The sequence below is a fragment of the Cricetulus griseus genome (genome assembly GCF_003668045.3).
Source record: "Cricetulus griseus strain 17A/GY chromosome 1 unlocalized genomic scaffold, alternate assembly CriGri-PICRH-1.0 chr1_1, whole genome shotgun sequence".
Taxonomy (NCBI): domain Eukaryota; kingdom Metazoa; phylum Chordata; class Mammalia; order Rodentia; family Cricetidae; genus Cricetulus; species Cricetulus griseus.
The window spans coordinates 214,025,883-214,052,538 of record NW_023276807.1 but is presented as its reverse complement, the minus strand read 5'-3'; positions in this window follow the sequence as shown (position 1 = coordinate 214,052,538).

Here is a 26,656-nt window from a genome sequence, read left to right as displayed (position 1 = left end):
CCCAGCATACTCTGTAATCACTGGACTTTGGAGGTGGAGACAGGAAGGTCAGAATTTCAAGGTCATCTTCTGCAACACAGGGAATCTAAGGCTAGCCTTGGACACAAAGTGAGACTATGTCTCAAAAAAAAACTACATACAACAGACACATACACACACACACACACACACACACACACACACACACACACACTATCTGTCTATCTATCTATCTATCTATCTATCTATCTATCTATCTATCTATCTATCCAGTCATCCATTATCATCTATCTATCTACCTATCTACCTATCTATATTATGTGTAGGTACGAGGGCACAGATCAGCGGTGGAACACTTGCCTAGCACTTGCCTCCAGAACTCCAAAAACTGGGTAATGAAAGTTAAAGACAACTATGTTCACTATATAAAGATGAACTGATGTTAAGATATTTCTGTATTTTCTTAAGTACACCTAAAGCTCCACATCCATTTGTTCATTCTCTCAACTTTTCAAAAAATAAATTCAAATTCTTTCTGACAATGTACTTATATTTATATATTTTTAAAAGGATCAACAATTAGGGAAATCAATTTATAGAATTGGTAGCATAGAATATACACATGGTCACTCTGACAAATTTTATCTATATATTAAATATGAGTTCTTATGTCAATTTAAATGTTTTTAGGATAATGTGGCCATTTTTCTTTTCCTTAATTGAAAATATATTTTTCCCATATAATATATTCTGATAACAGCTTCCCCTCACCATAGTCTCCCAGTTAATCCTCACATCCCCTCTCACCTGCTTTCTGTCTCTCCTTAAAAAACAAGCACCTAAGGGTTTCTGGCTATTACAAATAAAGCAGCCATGAACATGGTTGAGCAAGTGTCTCTGTGTTAGATGGAATGTCCTTTAAGTATATGCCCAAGAGTGGTATATCTGGGTCTTAAAGTAGATCAATTCCCATCTTCCTGGGGGTCTGCCATAGTGGTTTACATAGTGCTTTACAAATTTACACTTCCACCAGCAATGGATGAATGTGGCGCCCCTTACTTTACATCCTTGCTAGCACGAACTGTCATTTGTTTTATTGATCTTACCAATTGTGACACATGTAAAATGAAATCACAAAGTAGTTTTGATTTTCATTTCCCTGATGACTATGGATTTAAACATTTCTTTAAGTGTTTCTTAGCCATTCGAGATTCTTCTTTTGAGAACTCTCTGTTTAGATCTGCACCCCATTTTTAATTATTTGCTTTCTTGATATCTAGTTTTTTAGTGATATATATATATATTAGATATTAGCCCTTTATCAGACATGTAGTTGGTAAAGTATTTTTCCACTCTGTATACTGCTGCTTTGTCCCAATGATGGTGTCCTTCGTCATGCAGAAACTTTCAGCTTCATGAGGTCCCAGTGATTAATTGTTGATCTTAGGGCCATGCACCATCAGTGTTCTGTTCAAGGAGTCTTTTTCTGTGTCAACAAGTTCAAGGATATTTCCTATTTTCCCACTTTTCTATAAGGTTCAGTGTGTCTGGTTTTATGGTGAGGTCGTTGATCCATTTGGAATTGAGTTTTGTACAGGGTGATAAGTATGAATCTATTTGGATTCTTCTACATGCAGCTGTCCAGGTTGACCACACCATTTGTTAAAAATGCTGTCTTTTTTCCAGCATAGATTTCTGGCTTCTTTATCAGGTGTCCATTCATGTGAAAATTGTCTGGGTCTTCAATTCAATTCCATTAATCAGCATGTCTATTTATGTGTCAATGCCATGCTATTTTTACTTTTTTTTTTCAGGACCAGCTAACCTGTTTGAACATGCCTGAAAAGAGGAGTGAGGATTGAGAAAAGAAAGAGATGAGAGACAGAAGATAGAGTCCAGAGGGCTCTCAGTGAGTACTGCAGACACCCTAAGTTTATTACTCATAGCCATTATATACCCAAGCACAAAGGGGATGGCAAAAGACTTTCTTATCAAGATACAGGGGAACAAACACAATTACCTCCTTAATACTCAAAACATTTAGTAACCACGTCCTAAGTCAAATATCCTGTTACCTGGTTTTGAAGAGCAAGACATTAAGTAGCCACACCTTTGTCCAAACATCCTGTTATTTGGCTTTGAGCAATCTTGAATTCTGGGACCTTAAGTCAAGATGGAAATAGAGTTAATACTGTGGGCTCTCACAATTTCTATAGCTCTGTAGTACAACTTGAGGTCAAGGATGATGATACATCCTGTAGTTCTTTTATTATTCAGGATTGTTTTTAGATATCCTGGTTTGGTGTGTGTGTGTGTGTGTGTGTGTGTGTGTGTGTGTGTGTGTGTGTGTGTGTGTGTGTGTGTGTGTCCACATGAAGCAAAAAATTGTCCTGTCGGGGATGCTGTAGCTTAGGGGCTGGCTACAGGTGTGGTTGACGCCTGGGAAGGCGTGGTCAGGGTGATGTAGAGTGAGGGGCATTCAGGTGGCTGGTTTCTGTTTCGGCTTGCTGTATAGACTGCTGCCCGCCGGCTGGCTAGGTCGCTCTGTAAGTAAGGCTTTTTCCCTATTAAAATCCCTTGTATTTCCACCTGGCTCCATATTGGTAATTTCCCACATTATCTGGTATCAGAAGTGGGATCTGCTCTCCAGGAGTACACAATCTAGGAAGAGACCAGCTGCATACAAGTGGCAGCATATGGAAGTGGTGTTATCTCCCACAGGGGACCCTGTCAGAGGGAAGCCTGTGGGTGCCTGTTACATCCTCCCCTGTGTAGCAAGCATGAAAAGAGACCTGTTAGATGTCACGAGTGGGGCTGTATCTTGGATCTTACCTCCTCAGCTCTGGATGGGTAACAGCTATCATCAGCTATTACAGAAGCACCCAATGGTATAGCCTGCACTGGCCAGCCTTTATGGAGGGCACGGGAGGACACTGAACTAACTGGACTTCAGATGTTCACACTTTTGAGACCTCTGACAGACCTTTGAGGCCTGTCTCCATCTTTTGAGATGAAAATGCAAGAACAGATGACCTTGAAAGTCCCTGCAATGCTCTGGTCACTGTACAGAAGTGCTGTGGCACAACCACAGCCACTCAGGTGCTTGTTTTCTCCTTTCAGCATTTATAGAAGCATCCCCCTACCTCCAAAAAGTCCAGAGGACTTTTTCCTGCCTTTGATAAACACAAGCAATGAGAAAGAAAGGGGTTTTGCTTGTAACTAGTTAGCATTTCAGAATGAAGTTTGGTTGTTAAAGACTAAGCAGCTTTCTCATTTACTCGGCCTTAGCTGCTTATGCCTGATGGAGAAGTGATAGGTGCTCAGCTACATTGGGTTTGGGTTAAGAACACTTGGAGAAGATGAAACATTTTAGTCTGAGTCCTCCACTACCTTGGAGCCACTTTAAGTGTCATAGCTTGTTTCAGTTCTATGAATCCTCCATCAGGACTGCTTGAAAAGCCTGAGTAACACTGAGAGGTAATAGAAGGTGGGATGGGGTGTTAAAACAGGTGTCCCAGAGAGAAAAGGTATATCTCATAAACTAAATAGAAACCTCCAAAAGGAAAGGGAAGTGTTTTGCTTTTATCTTCACAGGAAAACTCATCTCCAGAAGTCAAAGGACACTACATGGGTCTACTACTTAAGAAGATAAGGTAGCTATAACCATCAAACAAAAGGAATGTGCCATACGGTAAACTTTACAGCTGTCTCTCAGAGAACTCTATTTCTCTTTATTTCCTAGTCCCTATTCAATTAAACCAATGCTGGATTTAGAGGTGGATTTGGCTTTCCTCCTCTAAAATCCAAACACGTTGTTTAGCTAAACTTTAGAGTTTCTGTATTCTATCAAGAAGCCAATTGATGTAATACAGAAGAAGAGAAGAATTTGGGGACTATCTTTGTCTTTTCTTGGCTCTTTCTTTCAAAGTGTACACACTATCATAATCTTAATCCCCCAAGGTTGCCTTCCCCAGCATGTGTACATACACAAGCAAACAATTCTCTGCTGTTTATATTTGAGTCCCACACAGCCAATGAAGACCTGCCTGACAGCAATCTCTGGACACCCTGGAAAGAAAATGGGCCACACCTCCTTGACTGCACTGGATCCAACTTGCTCCATTTAAACTGACACTCCGGCCAGAGCTTCGGATACTGACTTCAATCAAGTTGAGGATTTCAAGCGAGATCTTCAATCAAGAGAATCCCATCTAAGATGGACTGGATACAATATATTCAAGACTTTCACTACACTAACAGTTTCTTCCTACAGGGCCACACAAGGATGTCATCGTCCCATTTCAGCAGGAAGTAACTTGGAGAATGCTACGTCCCCTTTCCCCCATTGTTGTCACTTAGGATAGTGTATATACCTAGTTAGGGATAGCTTCCTATTGTTTATGGTTGGGATTGGAAGGAGGTGTTCAGGCTTGGACACCTCTTTCAGATGACTTTAGGGTTGAGTTATATCTCACCTTTATGATTGCTAATTTTGGATACTTTACACTGTTAAGTTTTAATCCTCTTTTAGACTAAACGGGGAATTGTAGGGGATGCTGTAGCCATGCCTGCTTAGGTGTGGTCAGGGTGATGTAGAGTGGGGGGCATTCAGGTGGCTGGTTTCTGTTTCGGTTTCACTTTCGGCTTGCTGTACAGACTGCTGTCCGCCGCTGGCTAGATCACTCTGTAAGTAAGGCTTTTTCCCTATTAAAATCCCTTGTATTTCTACCTGGCTCTGTATTGGTAATTTCCCACATTATTTTCCTTTTAAGTTCTGTGAAGAATTGTGTTGAAATTTTCATGGGGGTCACATTGAATCTGTAGATTACTTTTGTTAAGATAGGCTTTTTTATTTTATTAATCTTACAAATCTATGAGCATGGGAGATCTTTTATATATTTTCTTTAATTTTCTCCTTCAATGACTTTATTTATTTAATGATCATGCTAATCTATTACTTACTTGCTTACAGTTACCCCAAGATATTTTATATTTTTTGATGCTGTTGTTAAAGGTTCTGTTTCCCTGATTTTTTTTTTTTTGGTCCATTTGTCATTTGTATATAAGGATACTGATTTTGTGAGTCAATTTTGTGTCCTGCTACTTTGATGAAAGGATTTATTATCTGTAGGAGATTTCTGGTGGAGTTTTTAAGGTCACTAATGTGTATTATCATATCATGTGCAAATAAAGATATTTTGACTTATTCCTTTCAAATTTGTGTCCCCTTGATCTCTTCCAATTGTCTTATTGCTCTAACTAAGGCTTCAAGTACTTTATTGAATAGGTATGTAAAGAGTTGACAGACTTTCCTTGTTCCTGATTTTAGTGGAATTGTTTTGAGTTTCTCTCCATTAAATGGCAGAGAGAACTCCATTCAAGTTGATGTTAGCTATGGACTTGCTGCAAACTGACTTTATTGAGGTTTGTCCCTTGTATCCCTAATCCATCCCTCCAAGACTTTTATCATGAAGGTGTGCTGGATTTTGTCATTGACCTCTGCAATATCTAATGAGATGATCATGTGGTTTTTGTCTCACAGTGTATTTGTATGTGAATTAAATTTATTGATTTACAAATGTTAAACTGGCTGTGAGTCTCTGGGATGAAGCCTACTTGATCATTGTGGATGATAGTACTTAAGTGTTCTTGGATTAAGTTTGCAAGTATCTTATTGAAAAAATTTCTATTGTTGTTGATATTCATATTGATTTGGGCCTTTGATGAGGGATATGGTAGGGTTGTGTGATGTACGAATCAGGGCACATAGGACAGAAAAATGAAAACTGATCTTCACAGTGTCCTTTGAGACCATAATGACAATAACCTAATACTTCTGTTTGAAGGGAAATGTCCCTCATTGCTTCCATGTTTGACCATGTGATCCCTAGTTTTTGGGAATTTGTGTAACCTTTATGTTGTTACATAATAACATCATAGCTGGAGGAAGTAGGTACTAGATATGTGTCTTGAAGGTTGTCTGCCTTGGCTCTGGTTCTTACCTCCTGGGCCATACTAAGTGAACAATTTCCTTTTGCATGCTCCTGAAATACAGATAGAGTTTCTCAGCCACCATGTTATTCCTCCCACAATGTGCTGTACCCTATCCAGCTGTGAGCAAATAAGCTGTTTTTCCCCTCACATTGCTTCAGCCAGGTATTTTGTCTCAATTAAAGTTAACTAGGATGTCCATGGAGCTTTGGGGAACATTCATCCCAAATAGAGTAATGGGCGACCTCTTTGTCTTATTCTTGTCCCATCCATTGCCTACTGTGTTCAATGCCTATGCCATACAGCAAATTTCTTGTTCTTTGAGAGCTGGGAAATTTCTCATCTCAACCTGCACTTGGAGCTCTTTATGCTTTTGAAGAGAGTGTGTTGAATTATCACTTGTCACGTATCTTTTCTTCTCATATGAAAATTTCTCAATGAAACAGTGCAGTTACACATGTGCAAATAACCCACAACCATCTGTGAAGTACCCTTTTGCCACACCAAATCAATTACTCATTATTTTATTCTTAAAAGTTTTCCTCTTTGTTTCTGGTAGCTGAGAATTATACCTGATACCTTCTAGATCAGATGTATATTGTTTATGATTTTATAACTTACTGAATATGTGCACGTTTATTGGGAGTGAGTTATCTAAGTTTCAAACATTGGGTACTAGTACATCAACTGAGTAGCTTCCTCTAACTTGGCCCACTAGTGTAGACAATAGTTGGGGTGAAGTATCCTATACTGAGCCATTGTTACAGGCGTATAATAAGTTTTTGGGGGTATGTTTTTAACATTCTATAAAGACCTTAATAAAGGGGAACATGAAATAAATAAGTCATATTGAATATGTTCAGGATAATTTATTTCTTGGTAGTTTCACAGAAATCAATTGCACAAAATCTCCAGAGCCTTGGATTTTTCTTTAGTCTCTTAGTGCATTGGATCTTTTTTTTTTCTCAGATTTTTTTTATTTGAATTGGAAACAAGATTGTTTTACATGACAAGCCCAGTTCCCTTCTCCCTCCTGTCCTCCCCTACCACCCCCCTCCCCACAACTAAAACCCTACCTATCACACATCCTTGCTGCTCCCCCTGGATGGTGAAGCCTTCCAAAGGGTGTCATCAGAGTCTATTGTATCCTTTGGGATAGGGCCTGGGCTCACCTCTGTGTGTCTTGGCTCAGGGAGTATTCCTCTATATGGAATGGGCTCCCAAAGTCCACACCTATGCTAGGGATAAGTACTGAACTACCACAGGAGGTCCTGTAGATTTCCAAGGTCTCCTCACTAAAACCCACGTTCCTGGTGTCTGGATCAGTCCCATGCTGGTATGCCAGCTATCAGTCTGGGGAACAAGAGTTCCCCGATGTTCAGGTCAGCTGTTTCTGTGCATTTCACCAGTCTGATCTGGACCCCTTTGCTCTTCACTCATCCTTCTCTGCATCTGGATTCCAGTTCAGTTCAGTGATTAGTTTTGGGTGTCTGCTTCTACTTCCACCAGCTGCTGGATGAAGGCATATAAGTCAGTCATCAATCTCATAATCAGGGGAGGGCATTTAAGGTAGCCTCTCCTCTGTTGCTTAGATTGTTAGCTGGTGTCATCTTTGTAGATCTCCAGACATTTCCCTAGTGCCTGATTTCTCTGTAAACCTAAAATGTCTTCCTCTATTATGGTATCTCCATTCTTGTTATCTTCTATTCTTCCCCTGACTCAACCTTTCTGCACCCTCATGTCTGCTGCATCCTTCCTCTTCTCCCCTTCTCATTCTCTAGCTCTCTCCCCCTCTTCCTGTGCTCCCAATTTGCTCAGGGGATCTTGGCCCTTTCCCCTTCTTCAGGGAACCATGCATGTCTCTCTTAGGGTCCTCCTTGTTTACTAGCTTCTCTGGCAGTGTGGATTGTAGGCTGTTAATCCTTTACTCTATGTCTAAAATCTGCATATGAGTGAGTACAAACCATGTTTGTCTTTTTGTGATTGGGTTACCTTGCTCAGAATGGTTTCTTCTAGTTCCATCCATTTTCCTGCAAATTTCAAGATTCCATTTTTTTCTGCTGAGTAGTACTCCATTGTATAAACGCACCACATTTTCTCTATCCATTCTTCAGTTGAGGGGCATCTAGGTTGCTTCCAGGCTCTGGCTATTAGAAATAATGTGCTATGAACATCGTTGAACAGATGTCCTTGTTGTATGAATGTGCTTCTTTTGGGTATATCCTTAAGAGTGGAATTGCTGGATCTTATGGTAGACTCATTACCATTTTCTTGAGGAGTCACCATACTGATTTGCAAAGTGGCTGTACAAGTTGGCACTCCCACCAGCAGTAGAGGAGTGTTCCCCTTTCTCCACATCCTCTCCAGCATAAACTGTCATTGGTGTTTTTGATTTTGGCCATTCTGACAGAAGTAAGATGGTATCTCAGAGTTGTTTTGATTTGCATTTCCCTGATGGCTATGGATGTTGACCACTTTCTTATGTGTCTTTCAGCTATTTTAGATTCCTCTATTGAGAATTGTCTATTTAGTTTTGTACCCCACTTTTTAATTGGATTGTTTGGTGTTTTGGAGACTAGCTTCTTGAGTTCTTTGTATATTTTGGAGATCAGCCCTCTGTCAGATGTAGGGTTGGTGAATATCTTTTCCCAGTCTGTGGGTAGACCAATGGAATAGAGTTGAAAACCCTGATATTAACCCACAAACCTACGAACACCTGATTTTTGACAAACAATCCAAATTTATACGATGGAACAAAGAGAACATCTTCAACAAATGGTGCTGGCATAACTGGATGTGGACATGTAGAAGACTGCAGATAGACCCAAGCCTATCGCCATGCACAAAACTTAAGTCAAAATGGATCAAAGACTTCAACATAAATCCAGCCACACTGAACATATTAGAAGACAAAGTGGGAAATACCCTTGTATTAATTGGTACAGGAGACCGCTTCCTGAACATTACGCCAGTAGCACAGACACTGAGATGAACAATTGCATTGGATCTTTTTACTTTTCTATAAAATAAGTGCTACCACACATTCATTAACAGTAAAAAATGTGCAGAAACAGTCAAAGCCAACTGGTTCTGAACTCTTAAAAAGCAATCAAAGGTTTACATCTGGTTTATTTATGAACTACATAAATGTAATCCCCCCAAAATTACCCCCATAGGATAGAATTTGACATTTTTTTCTTGCCCATATCTTGTTCCACTCTTAGCTCACAGGATCTTGAAGAGAACAGTCATGTTTCAAGGGTGGGACCCTGAATTACCATCAGAGTAGACATATCCACAAAGAACTGTGCTTGTCCAAAGAGCAAGGGAAGAGCTGACAACAAATGCTGGAGGGAATACAGGGAAAGAGAACCCTCATTCATTGTTAGCAGATTGCAAACTGGTGCAGCCACTATGGAAATTCGAAAATTATCTAAAATTAAATCTACCATGGGACCAATATACCACTCCTTGGGATATGCTCAAAGGACTCAAAGAACTTAACATCCTACTTCACAGATCTATCCACAAAATGTCCTGCAACCGATGAATGGATAATGAAAATATGGTGCATGTCTACACACTAAGTAATATTATTTAGCTCTAAAGGAAAATGAAATAATGAGGATTGAAGGTAAATGGATGGAACTAAAAAAGATCACATCAAGTTGAGTGAGGTAGTCAAGACCCAGAAAGACAAACATCATCTTCTCTCATTGGAGATTCTTAGCTCCAAATCTTCAAATGTGAGTCTATAGCCTGTAGTAACTATAGAAATCAGGAAAGAAAAATTGGACTATTGCCAGGATATGGAGGTTGGGGAGTAACAGGGAAGGGTATAACTTAACTGATCTGGGAAATGAGAAAGGGGGTTCTTGTTAGGGAGTAGGAGGGAGGTAATATAGGAGAAGGTGGGTGGTGGGTAAAACAATAGGGATGTCTGAAAAAGTCACAAGGAATCACACTAAAAGTTGAAAACCTATAATATACAGAATTCCTCGTATATTATACACATATATAGTTTTAATCAACTTTTGTTATCTTGGCTGGTGGTGTTCCAGCCAAGAGCCAAAGACCACCAAACAAAAACCTCAATACTAAACATAAGAAGCCCTCTTTTGAGTTGTTGGCCAGTGCGATCCAAGAGACCCCCAAGGCATACAGATTCTTGATGTTGCCCTTGCTTACATCCCAGAGGCAGAGGCAAGTTTTTATTGCTGGAGACATTATATACATCAGAAACAGAGTCCATATACTCCTGAAATGGAACTGACATTAATTCTACCTCTTTGAGGTCTAGTTTTAATGGTACCAGAAGGTACCATGCAAGTATCCAAAGTAAGGAGGCAACCAACAGTCTTAGCTAGTAATGCTGCCTATGAATTACATCAATGACTAGCATGGCATGATAACTTTAAGGGTGCAATAGTGGCACATTAACTTTTGTGGTAACCAACATTTCTCTACTTGGACTTAAGACCCATTTGACCAGAAGGAAACCATGCTTGGTACTGGAAATGTAACTAACTACTGAATGCTAGTGAAATCACAGATAGTGGAGGAGAATCTACAACCTTTACTTCACCAAAACAGCATGATATGTAACCACAGTCTATAAACATTTACCATTTTATCCACAGACAAATGTAGTCTTCGCTCCTTATCAAGGAAACTTCTTTTTGCAACGGACAGAGACTACTATAGAAAACCATAGCAATCAGAGCGTAGAATTGTGGTTCCAACTGGTATATCTAGGAAACACTCCCATATCTAAGACTCAGAGAACATTGTGGAAGAGGGTCCAGAAAAATCGAAGAGTCAGAGGATGAGGGAGTTTTCTGGGAAACTGAGTTTCTTAGTAATATCAGAAGCTATACCCATAAAGTCTCACTAAAAGGACTGCTCATCAAATTGAGAGCATGGGAAGAGGGGGGAGGGAGCTACAAGGATGAGAAGGGAAGAAGAGGAAGGATGCAGAGGTCACGAGGGAGCAGAAAGGTTGAGTCAGGTGTAGATTAGAAGAAAGGATATGGATAGGAAGGGTTTTAGTTGGGGGGGTGGTAGGGGAGGAAGGGAGGGAGAAGGGAACTGGGATTGTCATGCAATTCAATCTTGTTTGTAATTCAAATAAAAAAGATGACTGCTCATATGTGAGCAGAACAAGAGTGACACCAAATGAACATGCCAAAGTAGACAGAAAAATCATATAAGGCCTCACCCCTACACATAGGCAACCAAGGAAAGCTGTAATCAGGAGAGGTGGTCTTTCCTGTGGAAGAGCACCCAAAAATGTTATTCAGAGCCAAATGGCCAGCCCTGAAAGAATACATACAAGTGACACTCTACAGACTGGACAGGTTACATTTAGGAACATAGATACATATGTACAAATGTATTCATCATTTATTGGCACTTGGCTTGCTTCCACTTATTCTAGTTCTTCTGAATTACTTTTCTGCATGTGCACGTTTTGTAGGACTGGATGTTTTAAGCCCTCCTGTTTTCTAAAGCTATTGTACCAGAACTTTAGCCCAGCAGGCAGGCAATGTGTAAGGACTCCAACTTTCCTGAGTCTTCATCAACACTTGTCTTTTTGTTTTAGCATCCTAATGTGTGTGGAGTGGAGTTTTTCTGTGGTTTTGGGTATGTGTCCATAATGACTATGTTGGAGCATACTTCTATGGCCATAAATACATCATCTTTGGGGAAGGTCTATTAGAATTTTTTGCTTTCTTTGAAGCTGTGGTTATTTTTTTATCTGTTTATGGTGAGTTTTCAACATTTTTTATATTCTGATTGCTTCATATCTCCTCATTATTAATTTTATTTTCTCCAAGATCACTTTTTGCATGGTTTACATGTTCATATTTTCTGCTCTGAGATTTTTGTTGGACATGCCACTTCTTTTTATTTTAAAATAATTTCTTTATTCTTTCACATTTCATTTTACATTCCACCTACAGTTCTCCCTCCCACCCCTCCTCTTTCCCTCTCTTATCTACCTCCAGCCTGCCTCCAGTCCACTCCTCCTCATGGGTAAGGGCTCCCATGAGGAGTCAACAGTCTCTCACAATAGGTTAGGGGAGGGTCAAGACCCTCTCCCGTGCATTAAGGCTGAGCATGGTATTCCACCATAGGGAATGGGCTTCAACAAGTTAGCTCATGTACCTAGTTTGTATCATGGTCCTGTTGTCAGGGGCCACTCAGCTAGGCCAAGCTTCACAACTGTCTCCCACGTATAGAGGGCCTAGTTCTGTCCTTTGGAGTCTTCACAGCTGTCAGTCTAGATTTCATGAGTTTCCATGGGCTTTGTTCAGCTGTCTCTGTAGTTATCTCCCTTAATGATGATCTTAATCTCCCTTGTATTGCTGGAGTTTCCCGAAGCCTTTTCAGCCCCAAATAAACATACAGATGCTATATTAATTATTAAACTATTGGCTAGGGCTTCTTATTGGCTAGCTCTGTCTTAATTATTAACCCATTTCTACCAATCTATGTATTTCCATGTAGTCTTGGCTTACTGGAGAATGCCCGGATCTGTTACTCCTTTGTGGTCTACATGGCATCCCCTCCTGGTCTCTTACTGCCTCCTCCCCTAGAATTCTCCTTGTATTCTAGCCCTGGCTATCTTCCTGCCTCAATCACCCAACAGTGTTTTATTCATCAACCAATAAGAGAAACATATACACTGAAGGACATCCCCATCACCTTTGCTCATATATTCTCTCTTCTCTCTCTTCATATGGATTCCTAGAACTCAGCCTGGTTCTTGGTTGTGGTTCTCTGCATCTAGTTCTATATATTACAGGATGAAGGCTTTACAATGATAGTTGAGGTGTTCACACATCTAATTACAGGGGTAGGCCTGTTCACATGCCACTTTTTTATGTCATTATACTGTCATATATCCCTCACAGGAAGTACATATATTTCTATGGTTTTCCATGAGTGAAAATTCTATAATATAAAATATTTTTGAGAACACAATGTCTATCATAACTTTCTATATTTATTATGCTTACTTTGTTCAAAAATAGTTACTTGACAAGTTCACAATATTCTTTCTCAATTCTGTTCAAATTATTCTGTTAATGATTGATATCTTCTGGAGTTAAAAGTATGAACATGGCTCTTATTTTAATTCTACTGAAGATGAATTATGATCTATGCTTATTTCTTTAAAAAATTACCAATATATTTTAGGTTGAATACTGGGCAGAAATAGAAATTTGTTATTCTGCCCTCTTTCTCCAAACCTGCTAGCATTTTAGATTGAATAAAATATATTAGGATACCATCATCTAGAGATCCTCATGGATTTAGTCAAAAGTGAAATAAAGTTGATATCTTCAACTTTCTTTAAAAACTAGGTTATTTTTTGAAATTTATCAAGTCTTGTGGAGTCACTGACATGCACATGTAAGCCAAGGCAGACCAGAAAATGTGCCTCTTACTCACTCTAGGGCACACTCTCTTAATGGTTGCTGTGAACCCCCTACCATTGATTATAAAATTTTAAAATAATGTATTCATGGCAATCGCACACATGGCCCTGTTCTGGTAATGCTACCCTCTCACCTCTGATGAAGTCCTTTTGAAGATGTTGTGTTTGTGTGGATTCAAGAATTCACCCAATGATGTAGAGTCAGCTCAAGTGGTGGGAGTTGAGAGATAAGTTCTTTAGTCCTCTAGCCAAGCATCTAACCACTAAACCACACTGCCATTCCCCCTAATTACCTGTTAGGTAATAGGTATAAAAATATGTGTTGAGGTGATGAGACAAAATTAGAAATTGGGTGATTGGCTTGGTCTTAATATCCATCTTAGCCACTAAAACAGAAAGCCACAGGAAAAATTGGGCCCAAAGTATTCTTTGGCAAAACAGAAAAAGTGGGTAGTACCTCTGAGTAAATTTATACCATGAAAGTGAACAGAAATTGAAGAATTTCCCTAAGACCCCCATAGTAGAAGCTTCCTGGAAACATGGCCTCATTCAAAAGAGGCTGGGATGCTGTTTTCTTTCTTTCTTTCTTTCTTTCTTTCTTTCTTTCTTTCTTTCTTTCCTTCTTTATTTCTCTTTAAATTTAAAGATACTTTCCAAATTCTTTTGACAATTTTATCATCAAGGAGTTTATCTAAATTATTTGATTTTGTTAATTTGAAATGTAACCCACATAGAAAATTAGGATTTAAAAATATTTCTCTCAAACCATCCCATTAACTATTAGCAACAAGCTTTACGAGTGAAAACATGAACACTGCAACAGGAGGGTTATTAAAAATATGGGAGCATTGTGCTGTAGTATTTCTACCATTTCCATCACAAGGCAAGGAATGCTAACACAATCCCGTAAAGTTCCAATCACATTACTTGCTTATAGAACTGACCCGGGTAGGCAGTCAAACCTTGGCTTCAATATCTGTAAGTAGGATTATGAATACAATATCTATTGTATCAAGATTATAAAAATGAAACACTAAGGATTTTGGAAAATGACTTTGAGAAGTTTTGCATTGTATTAATGATTATATTTTGAAGTGAAATTTCTTAAGGAAAGCAAAAGAGAAAACTTGTGTATACTATTTGATTCTCTTCCTCTGAAGGCAAAGCACACTGGATTTGGCTAACTGGCATGCTTCTTTACCCCCACTAGAGGGTGGTCCTGTCACCTCCATGGTACAGAACACACAGGATGTGGAAAACCACTCAGAACAGAAAGCACATGTGCTGTGACTTATCTCATGTGCTTTTGCCACGTTCTGACCCTATTAGCTTTCCTGGTGTTCCCCGCCTCTCATTCCTTCACTTTTCCAGCTTTTCTTTTGTGATGATGGCCATCTATAAAACTAGTATGTGGGATACACGTTACAGCTGTAAAAGCGACTCTACAGGAATTTAATGGTGCATAGCTTTAACTTCAACATAGTTCTTAGTTCCAAATAAATATGATGCCCCAGGTCAGTACATTAATGGATGTGCCTATGTAGTTGCCATCAGCAAAGCATAATATTATGTTTCAAAAACACAAAGGAATATGTAAGAATCTACAAATGAACGAGGATTGTGCTGAATTGTAGAGACCAAATTATAGAATTTTTGTGGTTTTAGAATTGTAGTTTTATGACCTTAAAATGGATTCAAGTAAGTTTCAATAAAGACATAGTGAGAGAACTTGGAATTAACAGCCTCTCCCAACCACACACTCACAACTTAAACATAAACTGGACCAAAGGAGAAGAAAATAAAGAAGCCCACAGCTTTGTTACCTAAAGCCCAGACACAGCTTCTGGACCACAGAGTGAAAGAAAATCCTGAGTACAGTGCTCTGTCTGCTGAGAGGAGATGGAGATGGGAATCTGGAGAGGCCCCGTTCCTACAGTGGACAGCGAGGGGTAATGCAAAGAAAATAGACATGATTGGAGACCCAGAATACGCCAGAAAGGGACTCCTGAAAAGCAGACAGAGTGCTAACTTCCCACAGACACAAAAGAACTCCCCCAGTGTTCACACAAGGTTCCAAGTAGTTTTTCTTTCCACGAGGGTGGGCACATGCTGTAACACAGGACAAAGGCCATCTTCTTTGGAGTCTGTTGTATTATCTGGGTGACTAAATTAGTTGTAGACTGAGATGTGCTCTAGTGCTAACCCAAAATGCTTAATGAAAATCTTAAATTAACCTAACTGGGTCTAAATATTTTATTTACATGCTAAGGAAAAGTAAACACTGTTCGGGAGAATACAACAAAACCAAGCAAGCATCACATAGCATCCATAATACCTACCATTTGATGGAAAAAAAAAAAAAAACTACCAAGGAAGGTCTGACTGATAACCAGGTGAGAAGCCGATCATTAGAAACATTACTCTAGATGACAGGAGATAGAAGATAAGCCACTTCTACAACTGTTCCTGAGTAAGCTGAGTTGAAGGGAATCATGAACATGACCGTAGGATAAACAAAAGGCATGAGAAAAGACATACATAAGCAAGAGGTGAAAAAACAGTATCAGAAACAATAATTCCCCCAACTGAGTTGTCAGGAATTTGATACTTCGATTATAGACTTAAAGATGAGTGACCTTAGTGATTAAAAACTAGAAATACTTGAAGATACAGGATAGAAGAAATAAAGATAAAAAGCAAAAAGGAAGAAAGGGAAATGAACAGCATCAGTGACTGTGACAAGAGATCAAGCAGATTCACAGCTTGGGTTCTAGAATGATGGGATAATAAACACAGTTGTACTTGAGGACTTCACACTGGAAAATCCAAAGCCAGTAAACATAAATCTGCATTGTATTTGCCACAGCTTTAAATTTATTGTAAGACTAATTTGTAGCATAAAGCAAATACATGATGGAGGAGCACTGGAGAGATGACTCAGTGGTTAGGAGCTCTTTTGCCTAGGATCTGGGTTTGCTTCCCAGCTCCCACTTGGTGACACAACCATTTGTAACTCCAGTTTCAGTGCCCTCTTCTGGTCTCCTCAGGTACTGCATGCATCTGGTACATAGACAAAACATATATACATAAAATAAAATGAATAAATCTTTAAAAACCATAAGCTCAACAGTCACAGGAGTACCAATATGACTTACAGAGTATATCAAAATTAAAATGAAAGGCAAAAATAGTTCAGGAGAAGGAACATGGTAATATAAGTAGTATCATTGCAAAGTTCCTATGTGAGATGTGAACAGTATAGGCAGTTGTAAACTAAGAAGTCTGTGCTGTATGCCCAGGGAAAACTAGTCCAAAACCCCAGAGGAATAGGATATGTCATTAGTAGGCACAAAACACTAACAATTTTAAAGATTTTTTGTTCTAAAAAAAGTGAAGTGTAAAGCCAAAATAACCAAACCAGATAGGTATATGAACACAGGTTTGCAGTGCTTGTAACTCTATCACCCGTGAGTCAATAGCAGGAAGATTGTAAAGCCACCATATGCTACATATGAGTTCCAGCCAACCATGGCTACATAGTGAGACTGTCTCAAAAAACCCAGGACTGTGGATATAGTGCAATGGTGGACTGTCTGCTTAACATTCACAAGGACCTGAGTTCAATCTCTAGAAATGGAAAAAAGTCATTAATTTCATTTAATGTGAATTTAATACATATGAACTAAAACTGAATTACTATAGGGGTGACATTAACAGGATTAGCTCTGTACTGTACCAGAAATCCACTAAACATCAACAAAGGTCGAACATTCCTAATACCAAGCTAGCCTAAGTACTATAAAGGAAGCTTATGCAGCTAAACTGGTAATAGAATGAATGGGTTTGAGAGTCCGATATGTTATACATGTCACAATGGATAAAAACAACCATTTCTCAATGACAATTGAGCCAATTCACCGAGTATACAAAAATCTTAAATATGCATTTGAAATATGGATTTAAAAATAGGGACAAGGGTTAGGGTTAGGGTTAGGGGAAGGACCTGCTCCCAAATGGATGGTTTGGAAGAAAACCAGTAGTTTTGGAGTGGTGGCAAACGTTCTACATTTTGAATATTGTTGCGGTCAGGTACAATTTGTCAAAACTAGTGCAGCAGTACCTATCTTGTCCTAGTACAGATCATAAAGAAATGCTCAGAAGCCAAGTAAAACAAAGACACAAACATGCTCATCAACATGCAAGGGGGATTCTGCAGAGCTTGTATTCTCAAGGAGGCAGACTTGGGAGCCATGGTAGAAATAGTGCCATCTCATGACAACAGGCTTTATCAAATTTGGAGGATATTTGACTTACATTTCAACTGTTGCTACTTCTCAATTCTCTCTTGACTTACTTCTGTTGACGCCCTGTTAGGCATTTCCACCATGTCCCCTTCAACGGTTGCTCATTTCGTAGTTGATGTTAGTTAGTCCTTTTAAACCCAGAGGCCATTACAAGATCTCCCCTTCTTCTCCAACTTCCCTTCTTCCTGTCATTTTCTTTCTTTTTAGAAATCCATTGAGACTTGCCCTTTGGCCTGTATCAGATCTCTACCTGTGCACTCTCTGTGTTCTGTTTGTGTTTGAGAGGTATCCATGTGCTTGAGTTGGTTGGCTTATATCCATAAAATTTGGGGGGAAAGAAGTTTCTTTAAAATCTGTTATGTTTGTTGGCTTTCTCTCTTGCTTTCTGTTTAACTTTTTCTGTTTTATAATCTTTAAATGTGTGGTGTCAATTGGACACCTTTATATTTATAATTATTCCATATGTCATATCTGTGCATGAAGTTTCATTTGTGGCTATTTTATCTTGTTGTTGCAATGAAACTCTTGCCATTATAAGGCTTTCTCTTCAGTCATAGTTTTAATTTTATTGCATTTATTTGTCTCTGTGTGTGTATGAGAGAGAGAGAGAGAGAGAGAGAGAGAGAGAGAGAGAGAGAGAGAGAATGGAGTTTAGAGGACAACCTGTGGGAGTCAATTCTCTTTTTCCATTGAGAATTTAATTCAGGTCCTCAGGCTTGATGGCAAATGCCTTTACCATCTAAGTGATCTCATTGGTCCCTTTAACAACACAATGCATTGTAAAACTCTACTGTATTATTTTTAATTCTCTCTCTCTCTCTCTCTCTCTCTCTCTCTCTCTCTCTCTCTCTCTCTCCATACACACGCACATGTGTGTTTGTGTGTGTGAGCATCTGTGTAGGGGCATGTGCACTTAAGTGCAGGTATCTGTGGAGTCCAGAAGAGGGTGTCAGATCTCTTGGAGCTTGCATTACAGGTACTTTTGAGCTCCTTGACTTAGGTGCTGGGAACCAAGCACAGGTCCTCTCTAAGAACACTCTTAGCTACTGAACCATCTCTTTCCACCCATCTCCTTAGCACTACCCTTTAACAATATTTTAGATAACATTTCTTTGTGTCAGTCATTTTCTTAGGTCTCCTTAGTTTAATATTACCATAGGATATTCATTCACTTTCATTTCAGTTAGTATTTTCAGGAATCTCTTTCCTTGGTTTCTCTTGATACGATCTCATGTTTTTTGTAATTGTCATGGAATTGGTTGTTGGTGTTTTTAACCCACCTGATATGACTTAGGGACTACTTCCTGTTTTCCCCACACTTTATTTTTCTCAAATACTACTTTAGTTAAAATACTGGAACCCTGTAGAACTCGGTATTTTTATTTGCTACAATCCTGCTTTCAGTGCTATATATATTATACAGTATGTTTTGTTTTATGCGTGAGAGTTTTCAATGAAATTTTCTTTGTGTTTTTTTAAATTTCTTACATGAGTACTATATTTACATCATTTCTGCCTTTCCCTCTCCCCCTCCAACTTTTCCCAGTCCCCCCATTCTCAAATAAGAATTTCTTTGATAATTATTGTTTTAGGCACACACACACACACACACACACACACACACACACACACACACACACACTCACACATTTGTGCATACACACACACCTACTGAGACCTTTTAGTTTACATCATTTTTAAAGACATAAGGAAAAAAATCTCTGAAGTTGGCATTAATTCCTAGCACAACTTTCAATAGTCCCACCCCACTCCCAATTTGAGTTGTTGATCTATTTTCCAGTTCAGTCCAAAGAACTTATTTTAGCATTTCTCATAACAGGAATCTGCTATCTGGAAATGTTTTAATTAAATGGCCTTTATTGGTGAGGTGAACTGTGATTGAATATGGGATTCTGATCTCTATTTTTTCTTGTACTGTTTCCATGGTGACACTTCCCTATCTTCCTCCTCCAGGGATACTATTAGGATGCTGCAAACTGCTTCCTTATACATGGGAAGCCATTTTGGTTATATGAACTTTTTCAGTAGTTTGCCTTTTGTTCCTCTGCTTCAGTGTTTTTGTGTCTCTCCCCAATTTACATTTTCTGAAAAGTTAATGCTAATGGCTTGCGAAGCTCTGCACACTTCTTCAATGAAAAATCTGTTAGTGGACAGTCTCTGCCTTTGAGAGTGTGTGTCTTTCTCTACCCATTCTTGCCCACCATGATGTCAGGCAGTGGCTCTTACTCCCAGCTCTATTCTACCCGTGTGGCTCTATGTCTGCTGTATCAGGCTGTCAGGTTCCCCTGCCTGCTTTGTGGGCTATGGAGTACATCAGAACGGACTTGTTTAAACACCAGGAAACAGCTGCTAGGACCACACCTCTTCTAGAGAGTGAGCGCCTCTTCTGTGTCTTTCTGCATGTGTGCTGGGCCCTTGAGCATCTTGCCTAAGCTTCACTGATTTTTTTTTTTTTTTGACAGTTAGGAATTTAGGAAGATTTGGTACTTTGGAATTTAGGCAGATTTAGGGTCTTTGCCCTTTTGATGTTCTTTGGTTGTTAAAATCTCCCTTACCCAGTATCTCAATGTTTTGGAAGTTCTAACCTTTGACTTCTCACACCTTGGCCAGTCTGTGCTGGGGTTTTCCATTGTTACCTGTCTCTTAAAATGTTTTTAAATCAGATTTATTCACTTTATGAGTCAGTGTCTGCTGCATGCAGGCTTGGTGCCAGAGGCGGGTCAGAACAGGGTATAGAATTCCCTTGGAACTGGATTATGGATGGTTGTGGGCTACTGTGTGGGTCCTGGATCCTCTGCAATAGTATCAGGTGCTCTTAAACACTGGACCATCTCTCCAGCTCCTCCATGGCTCCTTAGGGGCCTCTATGTTGGGTGCTGAGTGGTAGCTACGAGAGCTTGCCTTCACATTCCTGGCCTCTGTTTTAGAACACTGTCTCCTCAAGTTTCCAAATGCCTTTGAAGGTTCTTGCCCATTTAAATAGTTAGAAGAGTGTGTGTGTGTGTGTGTGTGTGTGTGTGCACGCGCGCGTGCGCGCACGCGTGCGCACTCGTATGTTGTGTTGCCCTACAGTATCACTTTATTCTGGTTGCTAAAAGGATCTTTCCTTTGCCTATGTTACTATTGGTGCTAGATTTTTTTTTTACATGTGTTCTTTTCTTTTTTATCGACACGTTTGTTTCTTTTAGAGGAGATAAGGCTGTTTAGATCACTGGTTTCCCTTCTGTCAGTTAAGGTGACTGTGCCTTTCAAACCATTTGTTTGCTTTACCCCAGTTGTCATGTTTGCTGGCATAAGTGTTTAGGATATTAATAATTCATTTCAACTCTTCTGTTTTTCTAGCCAGCTATATTGGTTTTTATTGGCCCCTTTCGGAAATATTTCTTGTTTTCCTGTTGTATTGATATGGGGCTTACAAGTCTCTTTCTCTGTATTTGTGCTCAAATCATTGTACTTCTAAGTCCTGAAGGTAAAAGTGCCGATCTTGATGTTAGCTCTTTCCATGTAGGAACACTTAGCAACATTTCACAGGGTTTTGTGATTTTTGTTTTTGCTATGTTTTTCTTAGTTTGTGTGTGTTGCAGGTGTGGGGTCATACATCTGAGCGTGCAGGTGCACTTGTCCATGTACACACCTGTGGAAGGCAGAGGAGGATGTCTATAGCTCTCCCTGACTCATCACCTTGAGGTAGGGGTCCTCACTGAGCCCAAAGCTCATAATTCTAATTCGGGCTTGGCTGATGGGCTTTCTGACTTCATGGGGATCTCTGTCCATCAATGCCAAGGTTATGGGAATGAAGAGCCATGCCTAATATTTGCAGGGAGCTGGATGATGAAAACAGATTCTTAGGCCAACTCCTGAGCCGTTCCTTCAGCCCTCACTTCTACACTTTTACATGCACCCTTTTGCTTTTGTTCTGTTTCTTGCTTTGCATTTGAGCAACTTTAGAAAGGTTTTCCTTAGATTCCAAACAGTTTTGAATTTATCTGTACTTCTGTCGTTTAGCTCCAATTTTATCCTGTTTTCACCAGAGACCAGCAGCTGTGCGGTTTGGATCCATTTGCATATTAAGAATTGATTGTGTCCTTATTGTGTGATCTGCCTTGATGAATCTTTCTGGGCTCTTGGACATAGCACGGCGGGGCTCTTATGTTGGGGTCTCTGTACTTCCTTCCGCATTGTTGATTGGATGATAATGAAGCTGTGTGTTCAGTGATGTGTGTGCATGTGGAGGCCACAGATTGACAGCACGAGTCTTTTAGCTTATTCATTGAGGTAGGGTCTCAAATGGACCCAGAGCTCACTAATATGGACAGTCTATAGCTTGACTCAGGATTCCCAGAGTCTTTCTTCCTAGTGCAGAAATCAGCAGCAGGAGTTCATGCTCACCTGGCATTTATGTAGGTTCTGGAGATGGGAACTCTGATCTTTACACTGTGACTGTCCACTGAGGACTCTCCCAGCCTCAATCTCTGCTTTGTAACTTTGTTTTTGATGCTTTACATTTAATGCAGAAACTAATGTGGTCAGGTTTAAATTCGCCATGTCTCCCTTGTTTACTACTGGCACTGTTATTCATTCATTCTTCTCAACCCCATTTCTCTTTCCTTTGAAAAAATCTTAGCATTCCATCTTATCTTATGAGCATGTTGGATTCCATATTGTTTTCTGGAATTTTATTCTTTAAGTGTAATGTTAGCTTGTCATACTCTTTCTTCATTTAATGTCATGTCTATCCTGTAGGATGAGTTTTTACACAATGTACAACAATCATATCATAATCTGTGTGCTTTAAAGAATCAATTGTCACTTAAGTTTTTGTTGCTATTTATTTATTTATTTATTTATTTATTTATTTATTGGCACAGGGTCTTGTAGCCCAGGCTTATCTGGAACTATGTAGTGCAAGCTGGCCTTGAACTCATGATCTTCTGACCTTAGCCTCTTGGGTTCTGGAATTTCCTTCATGTGTTGTTACACTTAGTTCCTTATACATATTTAGAGGTACATTTTTTTTCATTTCTCAGAATGTTTGTCAGCAGTTGAAATTGAGGAAAAAGGCAAGTCCCAGACACATAGGTTGCTAAAGGTAGACATTTTTTCCCTGTTAGTTGAGGTGAGGACAGATTGTGAGATCGAGTGAGTGGCCAGCATTAGGCTTAACTGTTGGGATAAGCTGGGGGAGCTGTCTTTCATAATTTGTTCAAACATCTGGCCACCACTGTTAAATAGGTTAGGGAAGAGCATATGGTTCTCATTTAGAACATTGCAAATACCATCATCGTGGTGACTGTGAAATTTTTAAAAAGTCCAATACTGTTTTGATTATAAACTCAGACAGAAGAAAAAAATTAAAAACAATGAAAAAAACCAACTGCATTCTAGGTTAAGAATTACAGTGTTTCATTACAGGAGTGTCTAATTCTGTGTCACAGCCACCAAGTAAGTAAAAACAATTAAACAATAAAATATGTATGTACAAAAGGAAATGATAAATGTATGAGAATTCACTCTCTTTAAAAGCTTGCATTTAGAGTCTGAGTTACATGTGTCTGCTGTAATCCTATTGATTAGGAAGAAGTGTATGTGTTTTCCAGTTAGACTATAATTAAATTGGAGACTTGTATCTCTGTAAAACAGATGAAAGGGCTCTCGTAAGAGCTGTTAGGTTAATCCAGCTGCTCAGAATGTATGTTGTATTTGACCACTTGCCAAAAAGTGAAAAACAGTCTGTGGCTGCACGAGCCAGCTGGCACAGGGTTGGAGGGTGGGATGCTCAGCTGGTCAGGACCGTGGCTGAAGATGTTTCAGAAACTCCACGTTCAAAATGACAATTTTGGCTGTCCTACAGTTTTGCCAAGCAATAATATCTTCAGAAGTAGTTTTCCCTTTAAAAAATATCTCTTCTGATTCATATCATGAGACCTCTTAAAGTGGGCCATTTAATAATATTTAAAAATAGGAATTGCCAGTGGCAGCACGTTCAATGCCCTGGGTCCGATCCCTAGACTAGTAGAGGTTCCCCAGACTGGACAGGAAAGCTCTTGACACATCAATTAAGGAGACTGCAACTTTGTCACAGTTTTTTTTTTTAATTGAAAAACAAACAGTAGGGTAAATCACAGTCAAAAGCACAATGGAGGTATTCATATTAAAGGTTCGTAATCCACTATCTTCATTTTCCATTTTTATTTAAAGAAAGACTGACCATGGGGTCTAAGGAGTTACTCAATATTGTAATTTTATTTCCCCCATTGCTTAGGTTACATTGTCTTTGTTATATTAGAGTAAGCACTCAAGTTTCTAACCATTAAGAAAATCTTGAATTACTTTGTACCTGGCTCACATGCCCGTGCATCTGTGTGTGCTAAAGGGTGTGTGTGCATGTGTGCTCGCACTCCTGCCAGGTGTGGAGCTGAGCCTGTCACACTAACAAGTCCCCTGCCGCCCTCTCCTTTGATTTTTTCCCACCTGGTGTTTGCCACGGCAACATGTCTGACTGGCCATTTGAGTTATCTGAGAAGCTGTCAAAAGGCTGAGAAGATCTGGGAAGATTTCAAAAGCCTAGCTGAGCCTGCTTTCTCAAGAATAATACTTCATGACACTTTTATTCTTTATCCCAAACCTCAGATGTTTGATTTTTTTTTTCACTGTAAAATGGGAGCAACAAGAAATCCTCAGATTTAGACTACTTTAACAGTGTGAAACTCACCACTGCAGCAATTCTCACTGAGTGGCACGCATTTACGGTTTCAGATAATAACAGCACTTGATGGTGCTGGTTTCACTGTAAGCAACATAAATGTAAAATCTCAACTAAAGACACATGGCTTTAGTTGACCTACTGTGTGAATGTTTTTATTCATATTTGTTTTTTTTGCTTACATTCTGCTAAAAGGTAATGAAATTATATGGTTTAAAAGTCTAAAATACATAGGGAAAAACATCAACAGCCCTCATCCCACTCAGGTTTTACCCACAATCGCCCAGTTTTCTTCACTTTCATCCCTGAATATCCTCCAGACGCACTTGGCCACTTTCTCTACCACTGCCAGATTTAACAAGCAAACGCATGGGTCTCCTGGCCTAGTTTAAATTTCAGATCAACAATGAACACATTTTCAGTAAGGAATATACTCTCAGTACTGCATGGCATACGTATACTCAAAACAAAAGAAAAGCATTGTGTTTATCTTACGTTCAAAGTCACCTGAGTGCTATGTCCCTAATCCCTCCTGCAATGTTCATATACAAGAAGAGATATACTGCTACCTCCCCTTTCTGTCCTCTACTTCTTTCCCAAAATGGCAGCATGCTTTGTGTGAGTTCTGCACCTGTATATCCTCTCACGCATCCTCTCACTGGCAGCGCCTTTGGCAGGCACACCTCAACGTGAAGAACGGCCATTTCTCTTTGCTTTGTTTGCTTTGTTTCATCAGATGCACTTGCAGGTAAGTCCACATCTTCTGCTCTTATATTATGCCTCAGTGAGTAATCTGCCACATACACAATACCGTAAGTAAGTATCCTACTTGTAATGGATCCCCAAAGGTGGCATTCAGGGTGTCAGAGGGGACATGCAGGTAATTTTGGTAAATAATGCAAATTTTTCCTAATGGTTACCACAGTGGGCAAGCCACTCAATGCGAATGGCACTAACTTCTACCAGTCCTCACCAATGGTGGTGTTGAACCTTTAGATTTTGTCATTAGTCTGATATAAAAACTGGTATCTTGATGAATTTTATTTTGCAATCTTCTTTCAAAGAATATGATTGAGAATTATCTTCATGTATTTTTTAAATCAATTTAATTTTTCCTTGAATTTTCCAGCTGTAGCCCAATGGTCTGAAAATCAATTTATTTCTGTTCTTTGAATATTAAGGACACTGGCTCTTTAACAGCATCGACGACACAGGTGACAAGCATTTTCCTTAGTATTTTTCATTTATATTTTCATTCCACTTGACAATTGCTGAAGGTTCTCACATTTATCACCTGTTTAGGGTATAGTTTTGTTCTGTTTAAGTCATAGTGAGAAATCCTTCATAATCACAGACCGTGATGAGGTCCTGTCTTCTTGGATTTTTGGATTTCCATAGCTTTAACCTTTTCATGGTTGTGTATTTACATTCTTTATAGTTTGGCATCTAGAGCCTTGCTTTATTTATCTGGTCTGTGGTTGTAATTTTAACTTTTTCCCCCAGGTGGTTTTGTGATTTAAATGTGAACCTACCAGTAGATGTCATGTGTTGGACACTTGGTCCTCAGTTGGTGGCACTGTTTTATGAGTTGTGGGACTTAGGAGTTTGTGCCTTACTGAAGGAAGTGGGTTCCTCCACTGGGGTGGGCCTTTGAGGTTGGATAGCTTGGCCTTGTTACTTGTCCACTATCTTTGTTCAAACCCTCTTATCTGATTTTCTCTCATTAAATCGAGAAATACAACCAATGCAGTAGTATATTTTGGTGAGAAGTTCTTTGTTTTCGATTCCTGCCCTTCGCAAAAGTGTACTTATCCTGAGATGAGGTGTTACCTGTTTCTATTTTGCAGAGGTATTTGTCCTGTTAAGAGCTAAAAGCATATCCATTGCTATGATTCTTGTATAATTGAGAGTTCTACATCTTGATCTGCAGGCAGTAGAAGGAGATGTGTATCATACTGGACATAGCTTGAGCATATAAGACCTCAAAGCCCAATTCCACAGTGACACACTTCCTCCAACAAGGCCACACTTCCTAATAGAGCCACTCATTATGGGCCAAGCATTGAACACATGAGTCTATGGAAGTCATCCCAATTAAAGCCACCACATTCTATTCAGTGGCCCCAAAAGGCTTGTAGTCATAGAATAATGCAGCAATGCATTCAGTCCAACTTCAAAAGGCGTCATAGTCTAAATAGTCTTAACCCTGTTTGA